The sequence below is a fragment of the Lathyrus oleraceus genome, chromosome 3 (assembly GCF_024323335.1).
Source record: "Lathyrus oleraceus cultivar Zhongwan6 chromosome 3, CAAS_Psat_ZW6_1.0, whole genome shotgun sequence".
Taxonomy (NCBI): domain Eukaryota; kingdom Viridiplantae; phylum Streptophyta; class Magnoliopsida; order Fabales; family Fabaceae; genus Lathyrus; species Lathyrus oleraceus.
In genome coordinates this window covers 231593995-231619085 of record NC_066581.1, presented here as the reverse complement: position 1 = coordinate 231619085, position 25091 = coordinate 231593995, and positions in this window count along the sequence as shown.

Sequence of the window (25091 nt, the reverse complement as noted above, 5' to 3'; positions counted from 1 at the left end):
AGGGAATCTGGACTTCCACCGGTAAGACGGCTTCCGTTCCGTAGACTAAAGAGAAAGGAGTGGCCCCTGTCGAAGTGCGTACTGAAGTGCGATAACCATGGAGAGCAAATGGTAACATCTCGTGCCAGTCTTTGTACGTCACTGTCATCTTTTGTATGATCCTCTTGATATTCTTATTAGCAGCCTCCACAGCGCCGTTCATCTTTGGCCGGTACGGAGAAGAGTTATGGTGTTTAATTCTGAACTGCGTGCAAAGTTCAGTAACCATCTTGTTGTTCAAGTTAGTACCATTGTCAGTGATAATTCTTTCAGGGATGCCATATCGACAAATAAGGCTATTCTTGATGAACCGTGCCACCACATTCTTGGTGACAGAAGCGAATGAGGCTGCTTCTACCCACTTTGTGAAGTAATCAATAGCGACGAGAATGAAGCGATGTCCACTAGAAGCCGTAGGTTTAATCTCTCCAATCATATCAATGCCCCACATTGCAAAAGGCCAAGGTGCTGTCAGCACGTTCAATGGAGCAGGAGGTGCATGTACTTTATCCGCATAGATCTGGCACTTATGACAGGTTCTGGAGTGATGGTGGCAATCAGCTTCCATGGTAGACCAATAATACCCTGATCTCAGAATCTTCTTGGCCATTGTATGTCCATTAGAATGAGTCCCAAAAATACCGTCATGCATGTCTTCCATAATCCTTTCTGCTTCCTTTTTATCCACACAGCGAAGCAAAGTTGAATCATGATTACGTTTGTATAATACTCCATTACTCAGAAAGAATTTAGCGGAGAACTTCCTCAGGAATTTTTTGTCATTGATGGATGCCCCTTCGGGGTATTCCTGAGCTTCTAAATATCTTTTTACTTCGTGGAACCAAGGTTTTTCCCGTACTCCCTCAGTGTTAAGTTCATAACAGTGTGCTGGTTCATCTAACCGTCCAATGGTAATCATGGGAGCTTCGCTGCCCCATCTGACTCTGAACATAGATGACATGGTGGCGCACCACGCGAAAAACCGGCGGGAAAAGAAGAACAACAGAGCCGCCACCGTGCGTTATTTATCCCAAAAGAGGGAAAGGAAACGCTCAGAGTAAACCTGGAAAGAACATGGTCTCGCGACCAAAGAGAGTGGGTTCGGGAGTCGGTTATGCGAAGGGAAGGTATTAGCACCCCTACGCATCCGTAGTACTCTACGGGATCCACGCACAAAAGGAAGGAATATTGGTTGCTAAACGCTGCTCACACTCACACGCACGCTGGCTGAAAGAGACACAAGAAACTGACTGAAACTGACTCGGCAGGATATCGCATCCTGGGCCTACTTAGTCTATCAGGCATAGACATCAGAGTCGGAGTAGTTCGGACTGGGGAAACGACACATGCTCGCTAGGATGTCGCATCCTATGCATACGTATCTTCTCGGACGAGAGAAGAATCAGAGCATTCGTAGCTCGGCTGACACGCACACAAACAAACAAGACACAGGCAAACGTGGAGCCCGACTGCCAATCACTGGACTTATGTCAGCATCCGAACCTAAACACACAAAGAGGCAAACGTGGAGCCTGAATGCCAATCACTGGACTTACATCAGCATCCGAACCAAACACACGCACACTGGGTCCTAACTGCCACTCGATGGACTTACATCAGCTTCCAAGCACACAACAACACAACAAGTTAATAGGGAGTCGGGGACTCGAGCCTATAACTGTCAAGCACGCACTCAAACAAACAGACAACAAATTGCTGAGGAGACACAGATTCGAGCCTAGCAAAGGTCAGACAACACACACAAAAGAAAGAAAAGGCGCCCGGAGAGATCAGCTCAATCTCCTGCCTACATACTTCATCTGGTGTGAAGATCAGGGCGATGTAGTTCCCCTACGGAGGGATAAAGGACTAGCCTAACCAGATAACAGAGGGAGACACAACTAGGGAGACTACGACTCGAGCCTAGATGTTATCATGCAAATCATCCCTAAGTTGAGGTTTCTAGCTAACTGGCACAGGGAGCCAGCCTATCCTAAGCATGGCTTGCACAGGAAGCAAGCCACACACACACTTAACTTGCACAGGAAGCAAGCCAAGCAAAACCTACTTGCACAGGAAGCAAGTCTAAACTAATCCTAACTTGCACAGGAAGCAAGTCAAACAATCCTAACTTGCACAGGAAGCAAGTCAAACAATCCTAACTTGCACAGGAAGCAAGTCAAACAATCCTAACTTGCACAGGAAGCAAGTCAAACAATCCTACAAGCACAGATAGCACACACTATATACAAGCAAAGGCTCAAACAAGGCTAGGTTTTAGTCGAGGGGTCATATCAACCTCAACAAACAAACCTCTGGAACTGGGTGAATGTTGCTCTTAACCTTGCCATTGAGAGACTAAGGTGAAGCAGATGAAAGGTGAGTGAAGATAAGACTTCACAGCTCTTATCCCTGGCCTGGGAGAGCTCAAGACAAGAATGTGTGGGTTCAGAAAGTGGGAACCCTTCTACACATTTAAAACTGACTCAACTGTACAATTGTACAAGATCTTGGGTTTTTATCTGTAATGCATCAACACAGTGGCGTGAGCAAAACAGAAGACACACTGAATAGTGGGGGATAGATTGCATATCCCTACCTTCCACCAATTGCCTCTTCACTTAGGAGGACTTTGACTCTATGCAAGGACAAAATTAAACAGTCACAAACATTGCCTCTTAAGGAGGACTTCAGACAGTTGCCTGGCCAAGTAACAGGCCAGGTCTTCCAGACTACATGAAGAAGAAGAGACATACCTCAATGCAAATTGCTTATACAAGCAAAGCAAAGCAAAAAGTTCACAAGGAACTAAGCAACTAAAAGCACCTGAAACAGTCAAGCAGATGTTAGTATACAACTTCAAACAAAACAAACAGAAACAGACACCAACAGTCAATTAGAGGCACATGGATGTGCAAGGCACAAGGCTTAAGGCATGTGAGCCAAGCCACCTACAAAACAAACAAGTTAGACAATGATATTTAAGCAAGCTCAATCAAAAGAATTGGTCTCAATGGCCATTTGATGGTCAACCTGAAAACACAAGTTCAAAGGTGAGTAACAGGACCACTAGGGCAAGCCTAGGGTCAAAAGAGAATGAAAAAGTCAAAACAGCAAGGGTTAAGTACTCAAAATCATGTTCAAACAATTAAGAAACACAACCAATTGGGCTCACATCCATATCAATCACTATCATCATTTCATGAACCATTTAGGTCAAAGTATGGCAAACAGAAGCTCATAGAAGTCAACAGCAAGACTTGCATCAAAAGCAAACCAAAACATTTCCAAAAGTCACCAAATAAATCATGATCAATCCTAACACATAGCATGGTAAGCATGTCAAATTTCATCCCATTTGGACAAGTTTAGGAGGTCAAAAACATTTAATCGGGACTTTGTCAAAATTAAATCGAGCATTGTGTGAAAAATTACCCTAAGTGTCTAAGGGGACATGTTCCTACCCTAAATTGATTTCACACAAAAAAAACCTAGGTCTGAAAGATCAAAATAACCACATGAAACGCACAAGACGACATTTAATCGATAGAACTCATAAAATCGGGATAAATTCACAAAAATGGCCTAAAAAGTCAACAAAGTCAAACATTCATATTTTTTGTCATTTTTTCATGTTCACATATTTATTTCATGTTAAGTAAAATAAAAATCAAGAATAAAAATCAAAATGGAAATTTAAAAGAAAACATGAAAAATGTATTTTTTAAAAAAGGTAAAAATCACAAATGGGGAAGGTAGGATTCGAACCCCTCCCCTTGATAATTCAAATCAGCGCGCCCACCACTGGGCTATGTGTCACTTGGTGATTCATTTTCGCTTCCAGTCAAAACAAGCCAAGCGATATTTTTAAATTCAAACTTCGCGCGCCCTGGCTCCATCTTCTTCCCCAAACATATTTTTCCAAACTTCAACACCATGTATCTTCCTCTACAGTGCACGAAATTAAATGAAACAAAAACCAAAATTCATCTACTTCATGTGCTTAACACAACCATGGCCATGAAATTCAAAATGGTGCACTGTGCATAGAGATACATCATGATGAACACAGAAACCCTAACCCCCTAGCAGCAAAACTCAAAATCACACACAAGCAAAATTGGATGAAAATAGGCATTCAGTCATGTTCAGGGGGTTGAATATAGCATTTCTCATTCACACATCAAGACATGAAAATCATTCTATCAAGCATTTCGAAGGCAAATTGCTAACCTGGACAGGGCAATGTTGAATGTGATGCTGGAGATGCTTTCAATGCTTGACAGGTATCCAAATAGCTTCAAAGAGTCCAAGGCAAGCTGTTTGACACCTTACTTGAACTTGAATCAAGCTGGAAATGAAGTTGGCCACTGAACTGGTTTTGCTTGATTTTGAGAATGGAAAATGCCAAATGAGAGGGTGATCCTTTTTCTAATTAGAGGCTGCAATTAGTAATGTTTCTAAGTGACCAAAGATGATGCTTTTATGTTCTGTTTGATGTTGTTGTGGTAAGGCAAGGCATTTGTCTCTTTGGTGTTTTTGGACATGAAGTTGAAAAATGCAAAATGAAGTTTGAGAGAAAATGAGTGATTTCTGCTGTGTATGGCTGCTATATTGAGGTTTCAATGTATGACAGAAAATGGTGTTCTATCTGCTGTTAGAAGCATGGCAAGGTTTTCTCCTTTTTTGAAGTTCTTTGACAGCCTTTTTGCAAGAATGCCAAGATGTGTTTTTGAGCATGAATGAAGGTGATTTTTTGTCTGCTATTGGTTCCTCATGACAGGAAATGGGATTAAGATATTCTCAAGCTAGGCCATGCTATTGGACATTGCTTTGTGGTAAGGTTTGGTTTGGTTCCTTTGTGCTTTTGACAGAAAATTGAATGCAAACAGCAAGGTGAGTTTTTTGGAGTGAGTGAAGCAGGTTGGTTCTGCTGGTTTTGTTATGACAGGAAATGATATTAAGATTTTGCTATGTTGTTTTGAACTGCACTTGCCATTTGGAGAAAGGAATGCCTAATGAGAGGGAGTAAGGATTTGTGTGGTTAGAGGCTGCTATTCTGAGCTTTCTTTGACAGCAAAATGGTGAGGAAAATGTTGTCTCAAGCAGGGCCAGGTTTGGTTACTTGAGGTTTCTTGACAGTTTGACTGTTTTTGAGGAAAATGCTCAATGAAGTTTTTTAGCATGAGTTGGATTTTTTTTTTCTGCAATCTCATGGCTTGTGGCTAATAATGCTAAGTGACAGAAAATATGATGAAAGGACCTGCTATTGTCATGGTATTGTGCAATGCCTTGTCCCTTTGGAGTTTGATAGCTTTCTTGAAAATGCCAATAGCAAGGTGAATGAGTGAAGCCTGCTTCTTCTGCTGTCAAAATGGCTGCTAAGTGCCTTTGTCCTTTACAGAAAATGAGGGAAAAATTCTGCTGGACAGTACAAGGCATTGTTGGAAGTATGGAGTGGAAGTGTCCTTTTGTTCCAAAATTTAAGCAAGCAAGGAATGGCTTTCTTTTTGCTGTTGGTCTTAGGCTGCTACCTGTGCTTCAATTGACAGCAAATGATCATGAAAATCTGCTGCTAGAAGTACCAAGCATGGCAAGGTTCATGGGAGTATGGAGTAGCATGGTGAAACTTGTACTTTTTCAAATTTCAAGCAACTAAGTAATGGCCTCATGTACTGCATAATTTGACTTGGCAAACATGTTTTAAATGATATTTCTGAGCTGTTCCAATTGGCCAAATGTTAGAAAAATGTTTATATCAAAAAGTCAAACATTGGTCAAACTTGCATTTAAATGAGATAGGTCAAAAAATGCCATCTTGATTGGTTAAGTTTTGGCTCATGAAATTTATATTTTTGGAAAGAGGGGATCAAATGTGACTTGTAGGAAAAAACCCCACCAAAAATGGCCAAACGGTTTGAGAGATATGGCCTTTTGAAGTTCAAGATTTTCTGAAATCGATTCGATCATAACTTGCCAACCACACATGGGAATTGAGAGTTCTTGGACTTTTTGGAAATGGGAGAACAAGATCTTCAACTTTCATGTTGGGCAAAAATTCATTTGAAGCTTGTATCATGATGTAAGTTTGAGGATCAAGACTTTCTATTTTTGGTAAGTTTCAGTTACAGGTCCAGTTTCCATTTTTAGAAATTTTTGATCTGGCTTCCAATTCTTCCATGGTGGTGTTTGACATGATATATGAGGACTATATGGACATGAATAAGCTCTCTCAAACCAAATCCAATCATCAAATCCCTGATTAAATGGACAGTTGACCAACAGTTGACTTTTAGGGTTTCTGGCTGTCTGTGCGTTGACTGATGACTTCTGAACATCCAATCCTTGACCTAAACACTTCAAATGGATCCCCAAGTCATGTGAACATGTTAGACCAACCCTAGGGCCTTGGCTCAAAGGAAAATGCACTGGCTTGCTTGACTGACTGATCTCCTGATCAGTTTGACCTAATTTCTTGACTTGCTTGCACTTGAGGCAAAAGAGGCAATGCAATGCTATGCAATGGACCATGATATGCTATGACCTAATATGAAAATGTATGTACAATGATAGGTGCAAATTTGAGGTGCTACACATGGTAGCTAAGGCGTCTGCCAACTGATTCTCTTCCCGTGGAATATGTTCAAATGTAATCTCTTCAAAATATGGGATTAAGGTCATCACCCGCTCTCGATAAGGGACGAGATTTGGATGTTTAGTATCCCATTCTCCTTTGATCTGACTGATTACCAAGGCTGAATCTCCGTACACATTCAAAAACTTGATTCGCCAATCTATAGCAGCTTTGAGTCCCAAAATACATGCTTCATACTCAGCCATATTATTGGTGCAATGAAAACATAGTCTAGCAGTGAAAGGCGTATGGTAACCTCCGGGAGAAATGATTACAACACCAACACCATGGCCCAATGCATTAGAAGATCCATCAAAGACCATAGTCCATCGGGATCCCAGTTCGGGTCCTTCATCCGGTTCAGGTTTTTCATCATCAGTAACAAGCATGACATCCTCATCCGGGAACTCAAAATTCATAGATTGATAATCGTCCACCGCTTGATGAGCCAAATGATCAGCGAGCATGCTTCCTTTGATTGCTTTCTGGGTAGTATACTGGATATCGTACTCTGTTAAGATCATCTGCCATCTCGCTATTCTTCCGGAGAGGGCAGGCTTCTCGAACATGTATTTGATGGGATCCATCCTAGAAATCAACAAAGTGGTATGATTCAACATATACTGTCTTAGTCGGCGAGCAGCCCAGGCCAAAGCACAGCAAGTTCTCTCGAGCAGTGAGTATCTTGTTTCACAGTCGGTAAAATTTTTGCTCAGGTAGTATATGGCATGCTCTTTTCGACCAGACTCGTCATGTTGCCCCAATACGCACCCCATTGAATTTTCTAACACGGTCAAATACATGATTAGAGGTCTTCCTTCAACTGGTGGTATCAGAATCGGAGGTTCCTGGAGGTAGTTCTTGATTTTGTCAAAAGCTTCTTGGCATTCGTCATTCCATATCATTTCTTGATTTTTCCTCAGTAATTTGAAGATGGGTTTGCAGGTAGCGGTCAAGTGGGAGATAAATCGAGCAATGTAGTTCAAGCGTCCCAAGAAACCTCTGACTTCTTTCTCCGTACGGGGAACTGGCATTTCTTGAATAGCTCTCACTTTAGCCGGGTCAACCTCAATTCCTTTACCACTGACAATAAAGCCCAAGAGTTTACCGGATCTTACTCCAAAAGTGCATTTGTTCGGATTCAATCTCAACTTGTACTTCTTCAACCTCTCGAACAGTTTGTATAAATGATCGAGATGTTCTTCTTCAGTATGAGATCTAGCTATCATGTCATCCACATATACTTCTATCTCATGATGAATCATATCATGGAACAAAACCACCATAGCACGCTGGTACGTTGCCCCGGTGTTCTTTAGACCGAATGGCATTACTTTGTAGCAGAAAGTGCCCCATTGCGTCACAAACGTAGTTTTCTCCATGTCCTCAGGTGCCATCTTAATCTGATTATAACCCGAGAATCCATCCATGAATGAGAATACTTTGTGTTGAGCGGTGTTATCTACCAGAACATCAATGTGCGGGAGTGGAAAGTCATCTTTGGGACTCGCTTTATTCAAATCTCTGTAATCTACGCACATTCGCACCTTACCATCCTTCTTTGGCACTGGCACCACATTAGCAACCCATTGAGGATAAGAAGTAACGGCTAGGAAACCGGCATTGAATTGTTTCATAACCTCGGCTTTGATTTTCTCAGACATTTCAGGACGCATGCGGCGAACCTTTTGCTTGACAGGGCGGCAGTCTTCCTTCGTAGGCAGCCGATGCACCACTATATCAGTATCCAACCCGGGCATGTCTTCGTAAGACCAAGCGAAAACCTCTACATAGTCGTGCAACATTTGAATCAATCTTTCTTTTACACTGTTTTCCAAATCTGCTCCTATTTTGACTTCTTTTCTGTCTACCTCAGTACCCAGATTTACAATTTCGAGGGACTCTTCATGCGGCTGTATAGTCCTTTCCTCTTGCAGTAATAGTCTGGCAAGCTCTCCAGGGACTTCACAATCTTCCTCACTTCCATCTTCGGCTTGGTAGATTGGATTTTCAAAGTCATAATGAACAGTAGCGGAATTATTATCAATAGGATCCAGAGTGGATACGGATCTGCAATTTGTTACGTGAGTGTGTGTAAGAAAGCATAGCTTGTTTGAAAGACGACAGGAAAAATAAAGAGCGCAATATTTGAATGCGAAAAAGTCCATTGATTTATTGAATATGAATATGCTTATGAAATGACAAAACCCTTAACAAATTAGCTATTGTGCCCCGGGCGTAGACACAATGCTTTAAGAAGTTCAATTGAAAAATTAAAGATTTGCAATACTAAATGGACAATAACAATTACTCCTGACTAAAGGAGATCGAGATAGTGTCTTCAGCCTTCCAATTATTGAGTCCGTCGCTGATTGTTGGGTAGATCCAGCTATCCAGGTCGCAATCACTGTCAGCATCTTCTACAACATTGATTTGATCTTTGACCATCTTTTCAGAGCTAAATCCCAGACCAGATTTATCAGACTTGTAGGGTATGCTGATCAGTTGACCCCAGCCAGTATAGCCACCATCTTCAACCACAGCTTGAGCGTCCTTCAGGGAAACCATGGCAGGAGGAGCTCGAATAACCTCGGGCACAAGGGGAGTTGGCTTAAGGACAGGACTAGGCGGAGGAACCACTTCAAATGACTGGGACGGAGTCTCAAAGAATTCACCATCCATCTCAACGTATCTGAAGGTATGCACACTACTGACAATGTATTCTTCTTCCCCACACACAGTGACGATCTTACCCTCTATTGGATATCTCAGCTTTTGATGGAGAGACGAAGCTACGACACCTGCCCCGTGAATCCAAGGGCGTCCCAGCAAGCAGGAATAGGCGGGGCGAATGTTCATTACATGAAAGGTAGTGTCGAAGACTTGAGGTCCTATCTTGATAGGGAGAACAACTTCACCGTGGACAACACTCTTTGCACCATCGTAAGCACGCACCACAATGTCACTAGGCGTCAATTCAATGCCTTTACAGTCAAGTTTGTCGAGCACGGCTTTCGGTAACACATTCAAAGAAGAGCCATTATCGATCAACACATGAGACAGGGTGATCCCTTTACACTCAATGGAAATATGCAGGGCTTTATTGTGGTTCTTTCCCGCTGGCGTCAGGTCAGCATTGGAAAAACCTAGGCCACCGTCGACAGTCAGATTAGCAACATAGTTTTCGAACCGATCGACGGAGGTCTCCTGAGGTACATGGGCAGTCTTCAGGAATTTTATCAAGGCATTGGCATGAGATTCAGACGATAGCAACAAGGACAACATCGAGATTTTGGAAGGAGTGTGCCCCAACTGTTCTACCACATCGAAATCACTCTTGCGGATGATTTTCAGCACTTCTTCCATTTCTCGTTTGGCAACGTCTTCAGTAGTAGCTTCGATCGGTATCTCTGGCTGAGAAGGGTTGACTGGTTCCTTTCCTTGGTTTTCGGGAACTGGGGGTGAGATCTCTGGAGAGAAGATCCTTCCGCTTCGAGTAACTTTACTAGTCCCAACAATGTCATTAGGATTAGCAGAATCACCAACTTGCTTTACGCCATGGATGTAAACATCACCTCCATAATTCCACGGAATGGCTTTGCTTGAAGAAAACGGTACTGGGCCAGGCGCAGTAATAATTAGGGGAGCTACCCTGGGCTCAGCAATAATCTTCACAAGTATTCGGGGAGTAGTAATCTTCACTGGAACCTTGGACCTTGCAATCACAGATACTTCTTCAATAGGGTTTTCCGTCTTAGAAACCCTTTCAAAGAGAATTGTACGATCGTCCATCAGCTGTTGAACACCATTCTTCAATTTCAAACAGTCCTCGGGCCAGAGTATGCAGAGATTGCAATCTTCAGTACAACCTTGAAATAAACCAGCTTGCAATAAATTCCTCTTTATGATCGGGAGAGGAGATGTTAAGTCCGCTATAGTAGTAATGAGAAAATCGTCATCGAGAGCATTAACAGCCTTGTCATGATTAGGCATAGGAGCAGTGATGACATTAGGAGTCTCCGGAGGCTCGAATTCAATTTCTCCAACGTCGATCATATCCTGAATTTTGTTCTTCAACAACCAACAGTCGTTTGTATCATGCCCGGGGCTATCGGAGTGATATGCGCACCTGGCATTGGGATTATAACGAGGCGAAGCAGTGTTGACATTTGCAGGAGGACCTCTGAGAGTGATTAAATTTACCTTCAGCATGCTTTGCAGTGCTTGTGCTAAAGTCATATTGAGCTTGGTAAACTGCCTTCTTGGTCTGTCTTGTCTTTGCTGGAAGTTTTGAGCTGGCGGGGCTGCGATTGTCACTGCTCCAACGGCATGGTCACCATTTTTCTTATTATGATTCTTTTGACCATACACAGCATTCGATTCATTCTTCCCATGGTAGGACTTTTTGATGCTTGTAGAGGTAGCTGCCTGTATCTTTCCACTTCGAAGGCCGCTCTCCACCCGTTCACCTGTCAGTATAAGTTCAGTGAAACCTGATGAAGAACTCCCCAGTAGATGGCTGTAGAATGGGTCAGTCAGGGTACCCATGAACAGGTCTACTAATTCTCGGTCAGTCATAGGGGGTTTGACCCTGCCGGCCAAATCTCTCCATTTCTGAGCATACTCTTTGAAGCTTTCTTTAGATCCCATGGCCATATTCTGCAACTGTAGCCGAGTAGGTGCTAATTCAGAATTGTACTGGTACTGCTTATAGAAAGCTGTTGCCAAATCAGTCCAGGTGCGGATGTCAGAGCTCTCGAGCTGATAATACCATTCCAACTGAGTGCCAGACAGACTTTCTTGGAAGAAATGGATCCATAGTTTCTTATCAGTGGTATGCGGCTGAATCTTTCTCACATAAGCCCTTAAATGCATCTGAGGACAGGAGGCACCATCGTACTTAGTGAAAGTGGGGGTTTTGAATTTGCGGGGAATGGTCACATCGGAGACCAAACCCAAACTTTCGAAATCTAGACCAGGCGCCTTCTGACCTTCCATGGCTAGCATACGTTCTTCCAGCAATTTGTACTTATCATCTCTCGGAGAGTACTGTTTATTTTCATAGTTCTCATCGTCATCCTCAGGGTTGGAGAAATCAGCATTCTCTTCCTCTGAGTCATTCTCTGCCCCCTCCTCTGGACCATTCGGGATTCCAAATTTGATTCCCGTAGCCTGCCCTTTACGCCTTCTTCCCGGGTTAATGAAACTCACAGCTTTCTTGTCTTTCTTCTTCTCGACCAAAAGAGCCTTCAGTTCCTCCTGCCCCTTGGATAAGCTTAGCATCATCTCCTTGAATTGAGCATTCTGAGTCTGGAGATCTTTGACAGTTTGTTCGAGATCCATTTTTCTGTGTAAGAGGTAGACCGTGAGAATATGGTCTTTTAGAACACCTGTTATGCAATGTTATGTTATGCGATGCAATGCATGAAATGTTTTCAAGGACTTTTGGATTTTAACTTTGCGTAAATCACCAACAAGAGAGAAATGTTTATTGCTAATTTTTTTTCAATGTTCATTACAAAAGGAATAATAGTAAAAGGCAATGAAAGCTCAAGTCTCCCAGGGGCGACTTCTTTTTGGGCGAAGATATGCATTGAGTCTTCGTTCCTCATTAAGCTGACTGGTGAGCTCTAACACTTTCTTCCTTTCTGCATTGAACTGAGCTTCGAAAGTATCTCTCTCCTCTCTCAACTGGGTACAGGATCTTTTCAATTCCTCAACATCAGTAGGCATGTCTGGATAAGGAATGATCTGGGAAGTACCTCCTTCGACCTCTGATTCAACAATCAATGGTCCGACTGCAAGATATGGCATGACAAGTTCACGAGCTCTGGCGCGTACCCATCTGAGATAAGGCTCCATAGGAATAGAATTTTTCTTTCCTAAATTGCTTCTTTTCACCATGCCCCAAGATCGTACAAACCTTTGGCGGAGACCTTGAGAGTCATCGTCATAGTCAAACCCTATACCTTGAATAATCATTTCATGTGGACCATCTCTTCGAGCATGCCCAAACTGACGTAGGGCTAAGGCAGGATTATAAGTAATACCTCCTCTTATCCCCATGAGTGGTACATTAGGGAATTCTCCACATCGGTCGATGATGATAACATTTTCTCTGAGGTTAGAACACCACCGGATGTCTGAATGGGAGAGTGCCATTATCCTTTGAGACCATTTCAGATTTTGATCATTCTTCAAGACTGATTGGGGGAAGTGCGAAATAAACCACCTAGACAACAAAGGTACGCAGCACATGAGAGTCCCTTGCCTCTTCATAGTACGAGTGTGAAGGGAATGCAAGACATCTCCAAGCAAGGTAGGCACAGGGTTATGAGTGAGGAATATCTTAATAGCATTCACATCTATGAATTGGTCCGGATTAGGGAATAGCACCAAACCATAGCTTAGCAATGCTAGAACATCTTCAAAAGCATGGACATTCATAACTTTTAGGAATTCTCGGGCCTTACTTATCAGAAATTTGGCAAGTAAACCTTTCATTCCACTCCTTGTTACCCAATTGGTCTCAATGTCAGACTTTGTCATGTGTAAAGCCACAGCAACTTCTTCAGACTTCGGCATCTTTTCTAAACCACTGAAAGGTATTTGATCCAGGATAGGTATCCCAAGCAGCTGGGAGAATTCTTCTAATGTGGGTACCAACTGATAATCTGGGAAAGTGAAGCAATGATGTTTAGGATCGAAGAACTGGAATAGGACTCTCATCATATCTTCTTTGAAACCAGTGGTAACTAAGTTGAGAAGATGACCATGTTTCTTGTTGAACTGAGCATGATCGGGGAGTTCTGACACCAAATCCTTGAGTTGAGGAGAGATTGTTACAAGATTGATCCGGATAGTCTTCCTGGAAGCCATAACCTGTTCAACAGAGCAAAGCTAAATCCCTAAGTCCTTGAAACGGTTAGTATAATGCCATGATGTTATGATGTCATGATGTTATGATGTTATGTAAGCACAAACATGTCACACAACAATCATTCCTAGGTTTTAAGGCTTGCATGAGTTCCATAGATAAATACCCTTCCCACTGAAGTTTGGTTGGTTCAACCTGTCCTAGAATATTAACCGGGTTCTAGAAGGATCTCAGATCATCGACCTTTCTTTAAGTCCACTTCGGTGCAACACCAAGTGGTTGACCGAAGCTTCCCTAAAGTCCAATCTCAAAGAGTGTAGTATCGAGTATCAACCAACCCCAGTCGGAACTGAAGTCAGTTATCTCACTACTTTCTAATGGCTAGGATGAGTCAATTAGGGTTCTAAAGGTCTGGTTAATGCTTTGATGACACCACGCGAATGCCAAATTTTTCCTCAAGTAAACATGAGGAACATCAGGACATCCAAAGTGTCACATTAACCGTAGCCATCATTTTAACCATTCCAGTATACGCCGGATAGTCGCGATGATCTATTGCTACTTACCTAAGGTACACTAGATCCGGGTGTAGGATCTTTCACTCAAACAATCCCTTAAAAGAAGGAACAATAACACATAAATGATTTTTTTTTTTTTTTTTTTTTTTTTTTAAGATGGACCTCTCTTCAGAATCCCCAGCAGAGTCGCCAGTTCTGTCATACGGTGAACTGGACTTTTTGTTTTTTAATCGCAATGTCGCGGTTAGCAAGAGTCGCCACCGACTTTTCTTTTATCCCATAAGGAAAGGTGGAAAAGAACAGGAAAGACCTTAATTTAGATTCTTAGGTTCGGGAGGTACGTTATACAAAGGGAAGGGGTTAGCACCCTTTGTATCCATGGTTATCCATGGGCTCTTAATTGCTCAATCATTTATGTTTTCTAGTTTGAAGAAGGTGGTTGAGAAATGTGCGAAAGCTGTTTTGAAAAGGAGAATTTAACTTTGTAATGATTCTTGCATGAATGTATACAAAGTGGTTATCTCGTTTAATTTAGAAAAATATAACTCGGCAATGATCCTAGTACGGATGTATGCTAAGTGGTGATTTTCTAAAAAAGATGTTTGAAATGTGTGAGGTGTGAATAGTATATTTTTTTGGTTATGAATGAGCAATTAAGGGTTATACCTGTCCGAGGTCTTTCTCGTCATTTCCTATCCTTGCGAGGGTAAAACTGTCCTTACTATTGAGAAGTAAGTAGTTTTATCCTTTGGATGTTAAAGGGTCATCGTAGGGTCATCGATTGGTCATTGAAGGCAACAATTGTGAGAATACCTTAGCATTCGAAGGGACTATCATCATTCAACCGTAGGCTACACCGAAGGGTCATCGAGGGACATAATCGTATTTCCGAAGGCAACATCCTAGGGACCATGATTATTTAACCGAAGGGTCTTTGCTAAGGGTATCCCCACATTCGCGGGACATGACCGTAATACCGTAATCGTGGGGTAATAAAGAGAGGTCCGATATCATTTATTTAAAGTCCATATTTTAAAGTTAATTAGGTGATTGGGATGATTCCGCATTAAAATCAATACATTAAAATCAATACATTAAGAATTAATACATTAAAATTAATTAGGCAATCAATATGAATCTTCACATTAAAGTGAAGTAATTTGGAATCCATCTCCACGAAGGTCTCCCACACGTAAAGTGGAGTACCTAGTCGGCCACTTCATTGAGGATATGAAAGCTTTTACACCATTCAACGCACGGGTTAGAGTATTAGGATAAAATATGATTTGACTATTACCATAAAATGCACATAACAGTTTATGAGTTCAAGCCAAACGATGCAAAATCATAATTAAATACACATAAAATAGAACAGCAAAGGGACAAAGCAGTCACTGTCCCGTTCGCCTCTGCTTCGCCTAGCGAAGGCTCAGCGAAGGCTCGCTGCAGGCTCGCTTAGCGATGAGCTAGCGAGCGGCCACGGGTTTGGAGCTTGGCAGCAGCATGACTTCCGACAACCTGTACTATTATGGCATTCGATCACAGGCATAGCATATAGAAATATACAGGATGTTCGTACTTAGATTCACATACGAAATTAGACTACATCAAACTTTAATCGGAATGCATCATGTAGGTAAGGAATATCAATTGGAAACGTAAAACAGCGGTGATACGCAAACCTGTGTGCAATTGCAAGATTGAGAGGGATTGACTGTTTGGAGACCGGATTGAGTTGGGCGGCGGGAGTTTCGGCGCGGGTGAGCGGCCTTCAAGGTTTTCGTCTTCCGAACTCTTTGGATCCGCAGGGTTTCGGTGCTAGGGTTTCTGTCCTTTTCCGTCCGTCTTCGTCTGTGTGTCTGTTTCGTGGCAGAGGAGCTGGTATTTATAGTAGCAGTGGTGGTGACCTAATGGGCTTAAAATGAGGTCCAAAACTTCAGATTTTCGCAAGCTTCGCTAGGCGAAGGAATTGCTCGCCTAGCGAGCAAACTATTATGGGCTTTTTTCTGGATCTGATGCTTCGCTGGGCGAGTGTCATGACGAAGTGTTCGCTAGGCGAAGGAATTGCTCGCCTAGCGAGCAAGCTAGTTTGGGCCACTTTTGAACTGGGCCTGTTGTGAGCTGGGCTTTTGTCCATTTGATGTCAGTGCCTTGCAGAACAAGTCGGAACGCCTTGAAAGATGCCTTGTAATATCAACGGGCAAATTTTGGGGTATGACACGTATGATGCACATGATATGTTCATTTCCCAGGCATTCAAGAGCCTAGTTCGTCTTTCGAGAAGTGGCAACCTGCAACAAACAATAAAGAAGCAGACTACACAGGATAATGAGCACAAGGTGAAACATCAACAACCTCATCTATAGATGTGAGCAACAAGAGTCATACAACAATAAGTTCAAACAAAGATCCAAATGATCAGAGTACAACAATGAATCCCATCCAACAAGCCTGGAGGTGATTCTCAACATAAACAACAGATACAAGCTAGGAAAGATGTCCTCCAGGAATGAGCGTCTTCAGATACTGGCACTGGTCTATCAACAAGTCACATTCTGAACACTCTGGCAGAGGAGTGAGCTTCTCCTTCAGTTGTCTTCTGAGCTCCACAACTTCTCCTCCAAGCTGGCTCTCTGATGCACGTCTCAAGTCTACCTCCTTCTTCAATTGGATGTCTTTGTCTCTAAGCTGCTTTTCCAGGTCTCTTATCTTTTTCTGATAATTAGCTTCAACTCTCTGCAACCTCAAGCACTCACGGTGTTCTTCATTCAACAAGGTCTCCATCTCCTCATAAGACCTCTTCTTGCTCTTCAATCTACTAGCATCTTCACCCTGCATGCCTTTGAGTTGATGAGCCAAGTTCAACTTGTCAGCTTTGGCTTTGTAAAGCTCCATCTGGGTATCTTGTTCCTTTTCTTTCAACCGACGATTCTCCATCAAGGCTTGCTTGTAGTGCTTAGCAGGCACACTCTCAGCAAGGATCAAAGGTGGTTGCTCTTGCAAAGACTCCATCCTATCATAGGGTAACAACAAAGTCTCAACTCTCTTCTTGATCCAATCAAGGTAATCAGGCATATCAACGGAAAACTTCTTCCCTAGAACAACTCCATCCTTGACACCAATGGTCTTCCAAGCTCTTCCTGCTTGCTCCAATCTAGCCGGGTCACTCCGCTTCTCGAAATACACACTCTCAGCTATCTCAGCATCTAGTGGTCTTCCATTCATCACAAACTCTAACTGGCGAAGAGAAAGAACCGGGTTGTAATTGATGCAACCCTTAGTCCCCACAAGTGGCACATTACGAAACTCTCCACAACTCATGATGACACTACGCATATCCATCCGGTAAGATTGCCACCTGATATCATAAGAGGTAAGAGACATAATCCTCTGAGTCCACTTATGAGTGCTCTGAGCATCCACAAAAGGTCCACTGACTGGCAGGAGAGACAAAAACCATCTGAGTAGCAATGGGAGATAGCATCTGATAGCTCCACCCTTACCATGCCTACTGTGAATAGCATAGTAAGTGTCAGCTAACAAAGTAGGAACCGGGTTTCCTCCAAGGAAAATAGTGACAGCAGCAAAGTCCACAAAATTGGGCATACTCGGGAACAAGACAATCCCATAAATCATGATAGCCAACTGGGCATGAAAAGCTTCCCAATTTCCCTTCTTTGCTTCCTCTTTAGCCATTCTCAACAGGAACTTCAAAGGCAACCCACAACATCACCACTCGACTTCCAATTGTCAATCACTTCCCTGATACTCAAGTGAAAAGCTCTGGCAACAACTCTGAAATCAACCTCCTTTGGAACATCTAAGAAGGGAACCTGGTATCTGATCGGTGTTGGTGTAAGCCCTAGAGGCCAATAATTTTTGGTACTTGTATCGAATTATTTATTAATAATAAAAGGCTTTTTCTTTATTACGTTTGTTTAATAAAGTCCCTAGAATAGCTAGTCCGTTTAATGTATTAAGTGTGACTTAATCATGAGAACACATTAAACATAAGGACACTATTCTTAAAGTATATGTAGTCAAGCTTTATTGTGAAGTGGGATGACATTAAAGCATTAAGACTATTATGTATATAGACTGATGATCACATCTCATGGATCATGGATAAGGAGTTATCAAGTCTTAAACATAGGTATGAATATTAAGAGTAATATTTATACCGGATTGACCCGCTATGAGAATACTATATAGAAAGTTATGAAAAGTGTCATAAGTTATTCTCATGGTGATAATGGTGTATACCACTCTTCGACCTGAAACCACTATGGACCCTAGATGTAGAGTCGAGTGCTTTATTGCTGATCCAACGTTGTCCGTAACTGGATAACCATAAAGACTGTTGATGGGTACTCCACGAAGCATGCTGAGGGACATGAGTGACCTAGATGGAATTTGCCCATCCTGCATAACAGGATAAATGTCTATGGGCCCAATATTGAACTGGACAAGGATGATACGGTCTATGCCTTGTGTTCAATATAGACATAAGGGCAAAAGGGTAATTATACATATAAGTATTATCACAGAAGGTTTTGTCAGATCACATGACATTTTCGTGTCTTGGGTAGCAGTGATGTGTTGCTAGATACCGCTCACTGTTTATTACGTTAAATGCGTGATTTAATATAATTGCCAACGTCACGAAAACCTACAGGGTCACACACAAAGGACGGATTGATGAGAGGTAGAGTAACTAAGGAATACCGTAAGGTACGGTGCCCTTAAGTGAATTATAGAACATCGTAAGGTACGGTGTACTTGAGTAGAATACGAAATATGGTAAGGTACCATGGGCTTAAGTGATTTTGGGCATATTATAAGATATGGGCCAAAATACACTTAAGTGGGCTTTTTAGCTTGAAGCCCACACAAGTGGTTCTATAAATAGAACCCTTGTGCAGAAGCATTCATTGCGGTTGCATTATTTTTGTTTTCTCACTCTCTCTCTCTCACTCAAAGCCTTCATTCGTACCAGCTAGCACTGAGACTGAAGGAATCTGTTCGTGTGGACTGAGTAGAGACGTTGTCATCGTTCAACGTTTGTGATCGCTCCGTGGATCTGCATCAAAGGTTTTTGATCGTCACAAGAGATCTGCACCAAAGGTTTCAATCGTCACAAGAGGTAAATATTCTATCACTGATCATGACCATTCGTAAGGATCTCTAAAGGAGAAAATTTTAATTTCCGCTGCGTTTTGGACCGCAATTCTCCTTCAATCGGGACATTCATCAAAATAGAATACTCCTCAAGAGTGGGCGCTAACTGATAGTCCTGGAAAGTGAAACAACGGAGCTCTGGGTCATAAAACTGTAGAAGAGTCTGCAACGGCATTGGATCTACCACCATCTTCAACAGTGTCAACAAATCCCCATACTGATCAACAAACACCTTCTGATTACCGCCGGTCACAAGGTTTCTCAACTCTATCAAAGATGTCAATGGCTCACGGTGAAAACTGTAGGTGCAAGTCTTCCTCTTCAACTCTGGAACGGATGCCATCTCTCACAGTGAACAGTCTCCTGAATGAACCTGAGAAATGATATGCATGAGGGGATTAACTTTTTTTCTTTTCTTTTTTTTCATTTTTTTTTTGCATTATTTTTTTGAAAATAAATATGCTATGATGCAAATGATGCAAACACGACTGGTCGGCTGTGTGTTACGGAGCACAGGTTCAAAGCTTCGGCCTGGATTCGGAACCACAAAGTCATTTGAGACCCAAAGTCATCTGAGACCCATTCTGCAGAACCAAGTCACCAACAGAACCCAAGAGTCACCAACAAGTCACCAACGGTACCTGTAATAATGATCATTCCCTCCCCACTCACGGGTGTCATCTAGGCCAAGGTAAAGTCGAGAGAAACGCAGGATAAACAACCCTTTCATAGAATATCATCATGTGCACACCCGATGTATGCACCGATAATACCCCATCAGGATCTGAACTGCTCGTGATATCAAGTTCCGCTAAGTGGCGCAATACCACCCGCTTCCCAAGAATCACTCTATTCCTAGGTGTCCTAGAGTTCACTCATAGCCTGGGTATTGGGCCTTTTACCTCTTATAACTCCCACCCCACAGAGAGACAAACACACAGCCAACACAGATGAAAATATGATGAATGCAAACATAAATGAAAACATAAATGAAAACATAAATGCAAACATAAATAAATGAATGCAATAAATGAAACAGTAAAGCAACCAAACCCTATTCTAAAGAGCGCTAGGAGAGACTCGCTTAGTGAAGATGGACCAGCAAAAGGTCAACTTCTCTAGTTCCCCAACAGAGTCGCTAGCTGTCGCATTACGCGAAAAACCGGCGGGAAAAGAAACAACAGAGCCGCCACCGTGCGTTATTTATCCCAAAGGCGGGAAAGGAAACGCTCGAAGTAAACCTAGAAAGAACATGGTCTCGCGACCGAAGATTGATGGGATCGGGAGTCGGTTATGCGAAGGGAAGGTATTAGCACCCCTACGCATCCGTCGTACTCGACGGGATCCACGCTCGAAAAGAAAGGAAGAAAGGTTGCTAAAAACTGCTCACACACTGCACAAGGCTGGAAGGAAACACAGAAAGACAAAAGAAACGGAACTCGGCAGGATATCGCATCCTGGGCCTACGTAGCCTGTCAGACACAGACATCAGAGTCGACGTAGTTCGAGACAGGGGAGACGTGCTCGCTAGGATGTCGCATCCTATGCATACGTATCTTCTCGGACCGGAGAAGAATCAGAGCACTCGTAGCTCGGCTAACGCACGCCAAACAAAACACAAACAGGAAACCGACTGTCAATCGCTGGACTTATGTCAGACTCCACACAAACAGGCAAACAAGACACAGGAAACCAACTTCCAATCGTTGGACTTATGTCAGATTCCAACACACACAAAGGGTTGAAAAAGACAAAGGGCGCCCAGAGAGATCAGCTCATCTCCTGCCTACGTACCTCATCTGGTATGAGGATCAGGGCGACGTAGTTCCCCTACGTAGGGAAAGAATTTCTAACCTAACCAGAGACTGGGAAATGACAAACTAGAAGGGAGCCAGACTCGAGCCTAATAGTTATCATGTAATGCACAATGGTCCTAGGTTGAGGTTTCTATCTAACTTGCACAAGGAGCAAGCAATCCTAAACAGCACAGTCAAACAAACACAAGCACAATAAAGCAAGCACACACTATATGCAAACAGTTTGGGCTCATACAAGGCTAGGCTGCAAAAGCAAGCCAACTGGAATGGGGTGTTTTTAGCTCTTAACCCTAACATTGAGAGTTAGGGTGAAGCAGATGAAATGGGAAGTGAGGGTAAGACCTCACAGCTCTTATCCCTGGCCTGGGAGAGCTTGACTCAAATAGAAAATATGGGAGTTCAGAATGTAGGAACTCTTCTCCACAAATGACTGACACAACATGATCTTGGGTTCTTATTCACAATGCATCAACACATGGTGTGTGAGCAAAGTGAATGACACACTGAGTAGCAGGAGATGGATTACACATCTCTTTTATCTGCCAATTGCCTCTTAAGAGGTCTTTACCTGCTTAACACAAAATTAAACATTCACAAGCATTGCCTCTTAAGGAGGGCTTCAGACAGGTGCCTGCCCACATAACAGGACAGGTCTTCCAGACTACATGAAGTCAGAAGAACTATACCTCAGTGGTAAGCAAACCACAAGCTAGCAAAGCAAGTTCAAGTGAACTCAAAGCAACTTAGGTACCTGTGAAAAAATCTAAACCAATCAGTTCAACTATACGGACAGACAACCAACAGTCAATCACACAGACAGACAAAGCATCATCAGACAACAATGAGCAAGGCACAAGGCAAACACAAATGAATTGGCATCAACCTACAAAACACACAAGTGTTAGTCAACATCAACCAATAATCAGGCTTAAATGAATGAGGCACTCCAATCATGGCAATGTGCATTTGAACCTGAAATCCACAATCCAAATGGTAAGTCCAAACCACTAGGTCAAAGCCTAGGGTCAAAAGAGGGTCAAAAAGTCAAAACAGAACTTCAAACTTGACACAAAGCAACTTCAAACACTTATTGACATATCCTAAAAAGGCTCACATCAAAATCATTAACCAAATGCATTTCATGATCAAGTGAGGTCAAAGGCAATTTCAAAGTTCATATGTGATCATCATGAATGAAAAATTTCAATCAAAACAGAAATAATTCCAAAAAATCTGGAAAAAATCATGAGCAATCTAGACATCCATAACATACAACACACAAAAACTCAGAAGCATTGGACATCATTTGGCATGGCAATCACATTGTACACTTCAAGCAACCAAATGTGTGACACAAATTGTCACACCAAGTTAGCATGAGCATAAAACAGAATTGGAACATGGGAAAAATATCAAACCAAAGCCAAAATGTTCCTCAATGTGTTAAGAAGCTACACACAAAATTTCAGGTTCATTGGATCATTTTTGAGCATTTTATGATGAAAGGAGCAAGGCAATACCACACATGCATATGTATTCAAACATCCTAGCACAAATCATTCTTCCAGCCAAGCACAACTTGCAAATTTATGCTCATAAAAAACTAGACAGGATAAGGAGCATTGTTCAAAAAATTGGAGTGAAATTGATGCATTTTTCAATTTATTGTGATTTTTTGAAGTTGATGGAAAAAATTGAAATAAAAAATGAATAGCATGGCCAAATATGGAGGGAAAGTGAGAAAATGGTAAAGCATTTGAAAAAGGTCCTTCGCTCGGACTCGAACCTCAGCCAATTTTGAATTTGGCGCGCCAGCTAAAACGACCACGTTTTGGTCCTAAACCCTAAGCCCAGCGCGTTTCCAGAAACGGTAGCTAATGGATGAAGAAACCGTAGCAAATTCCTAGCGCATTCGTAGCTATTCTGGAAATGCATGAAGTTCATCATCTCCAGGATGAACTTCAAGAACAAATTCCCAGCAAATCACAAAACAGTCCAGAAATCATTAAAACCTATACCAATCGATTCATCCTCTCATACACATTCAAGATCAAACCACAAATTAACATGAATCATCATATATCATCCAAATCGAAGGAAATAAAAATTTGCATCAAACTTTCAATAATGCATAACTTTGCGTATAGTGCACCAATTCACTCGAATTTCATACCAGCATGCTCACCAATCAACGATCTACATGAATATCCTAATGAATTGCAAAATAATTGAACTCGAAAACTGACCTTCTTGATGAACAGAACCTGGAATCGCGTGATACAAGGCTTGTAATGTTCCAAAATTCTTCTATGATGCTTGTGGAGGTGATTGATGGAAGGAATGAAGCTCAAACAAGCACGAATCCAGTTAATTTTGAAATCTCCATGGATGCTTCAAGCTTTGAATATGAGCAAATATGGCACGGCTTGATCCAATTCCACGTCCAAATCTCCTCAAAAACACATCCTGAGCATGAATCAATCAATAGAGAATGCTCTTGTGTGAAGAATTTTGAAAAATTTTTGAGAGAAGAATTTTGATGATTTTTTGATTCAGATCTGAAATTGTAGCTAATGACCAATACAATTATGATTAACCATATATACCACATGCTAATGATGCTCAAATCATGTTTAGGCCAAATGCAAATGAGATTAGCAAGTTTGAAGGTGTATGTGCAAAATGTGTTTTTCACCTCATGCACCCCATGCATGCGTGAACAATACTTATACAAGGCCCAAATCCACTTAAAATCAGTCCATGCACCCTTTGGAAATGGTTTGGTATGCTCATGATCAACCAAAATGATTTTATGGAATTTTCTTCAAAAATCTTCATGAATAAGCACATGCCCATGCAAAGGAAATTTATGCCATGTAATGATATGCTTGGAAAGTACATGTTATGAGGATCAAAATGCAAAAAGAACCACTCATTTTGGAGCTTTGGTTCAAAAGTTATGTCCATTTGACTTTTCATACACACTTTGCCATGATTGGATCATATCTCCTCAACCACACATGAGAAATTCATGATCTTGGACTTTTTGGAAATGGGAGAGAAAGATATTCAACTTTCATGTTGGACAAAATTTCATTTGAAGCTTTCTTGATGATGTAATCTTGAGTTGAAGTTGGTCCAAAACCTTGCCATTTTTGGAAATTTCAAATTATGGGTCACTTGCTATTTTGGGAAAGTCTTGACCTGACTTCAAATTCTTCAATGTGAGTGTTTGAAATGTCAAATGAGACTTGTTTGAACATGAATGAAGCATCTCTAACCACTTCTCACTTCCAGATCCACAATTGACTTTGCAGTTGACTTCTGTTGACTTCTATGGGCCTCAGATGATTTGCACATGCACTGATGAGTTCTGAGCCTTCAACACTTGGCCACATTGCTTCCAAATGATCCTTGGGTCATGTGAGCTCAATGGAACCACCCTAGGGCTTTGATTTCATGGAAAATGCTCTTGTTGCCTTGCACAGTTGAATCTCCTGACCAGTCTTGACTGATGACATGTAACATGCTATACAATGTGAATGCAATATTATTGACCTAAAAATGAAATGTATATACAAATGGGAGGTGCAAATTTGAGGTGCTACACCTACGAGAAGATGAAGGCAGTGATGCATCGGTAGATGATATTCGTCTCCTACATGAAGAAGAATATGGAGAAGCATGAGTTCCAAAAGTCGATACCTCGCATGAATCGGGCTAAAGTGAACAGGAGCCTCCGAAACCTGACTCTTCTCCCTAGGGACTAATGCATGCTGTGCAATCCTCCCGTGCCTCAGTTTGTTGTCTCTATTAGTCATAATGTCTATAAGTAAACCAGATAAGTGTCAGACAATTACTACAAACAATCCTACAAGCAAGAAAAAAAACTGACAGATAAATTACGGAGATGCATCTTTAGTTACTGACAATTCAAACGTTAAAAATTTTTGGAGATGCATCTTCCAGAATTTCCTACAACTTCCAGGTTCGTCGATGGCAGTAATACAAACCACCAATCCCCCCAA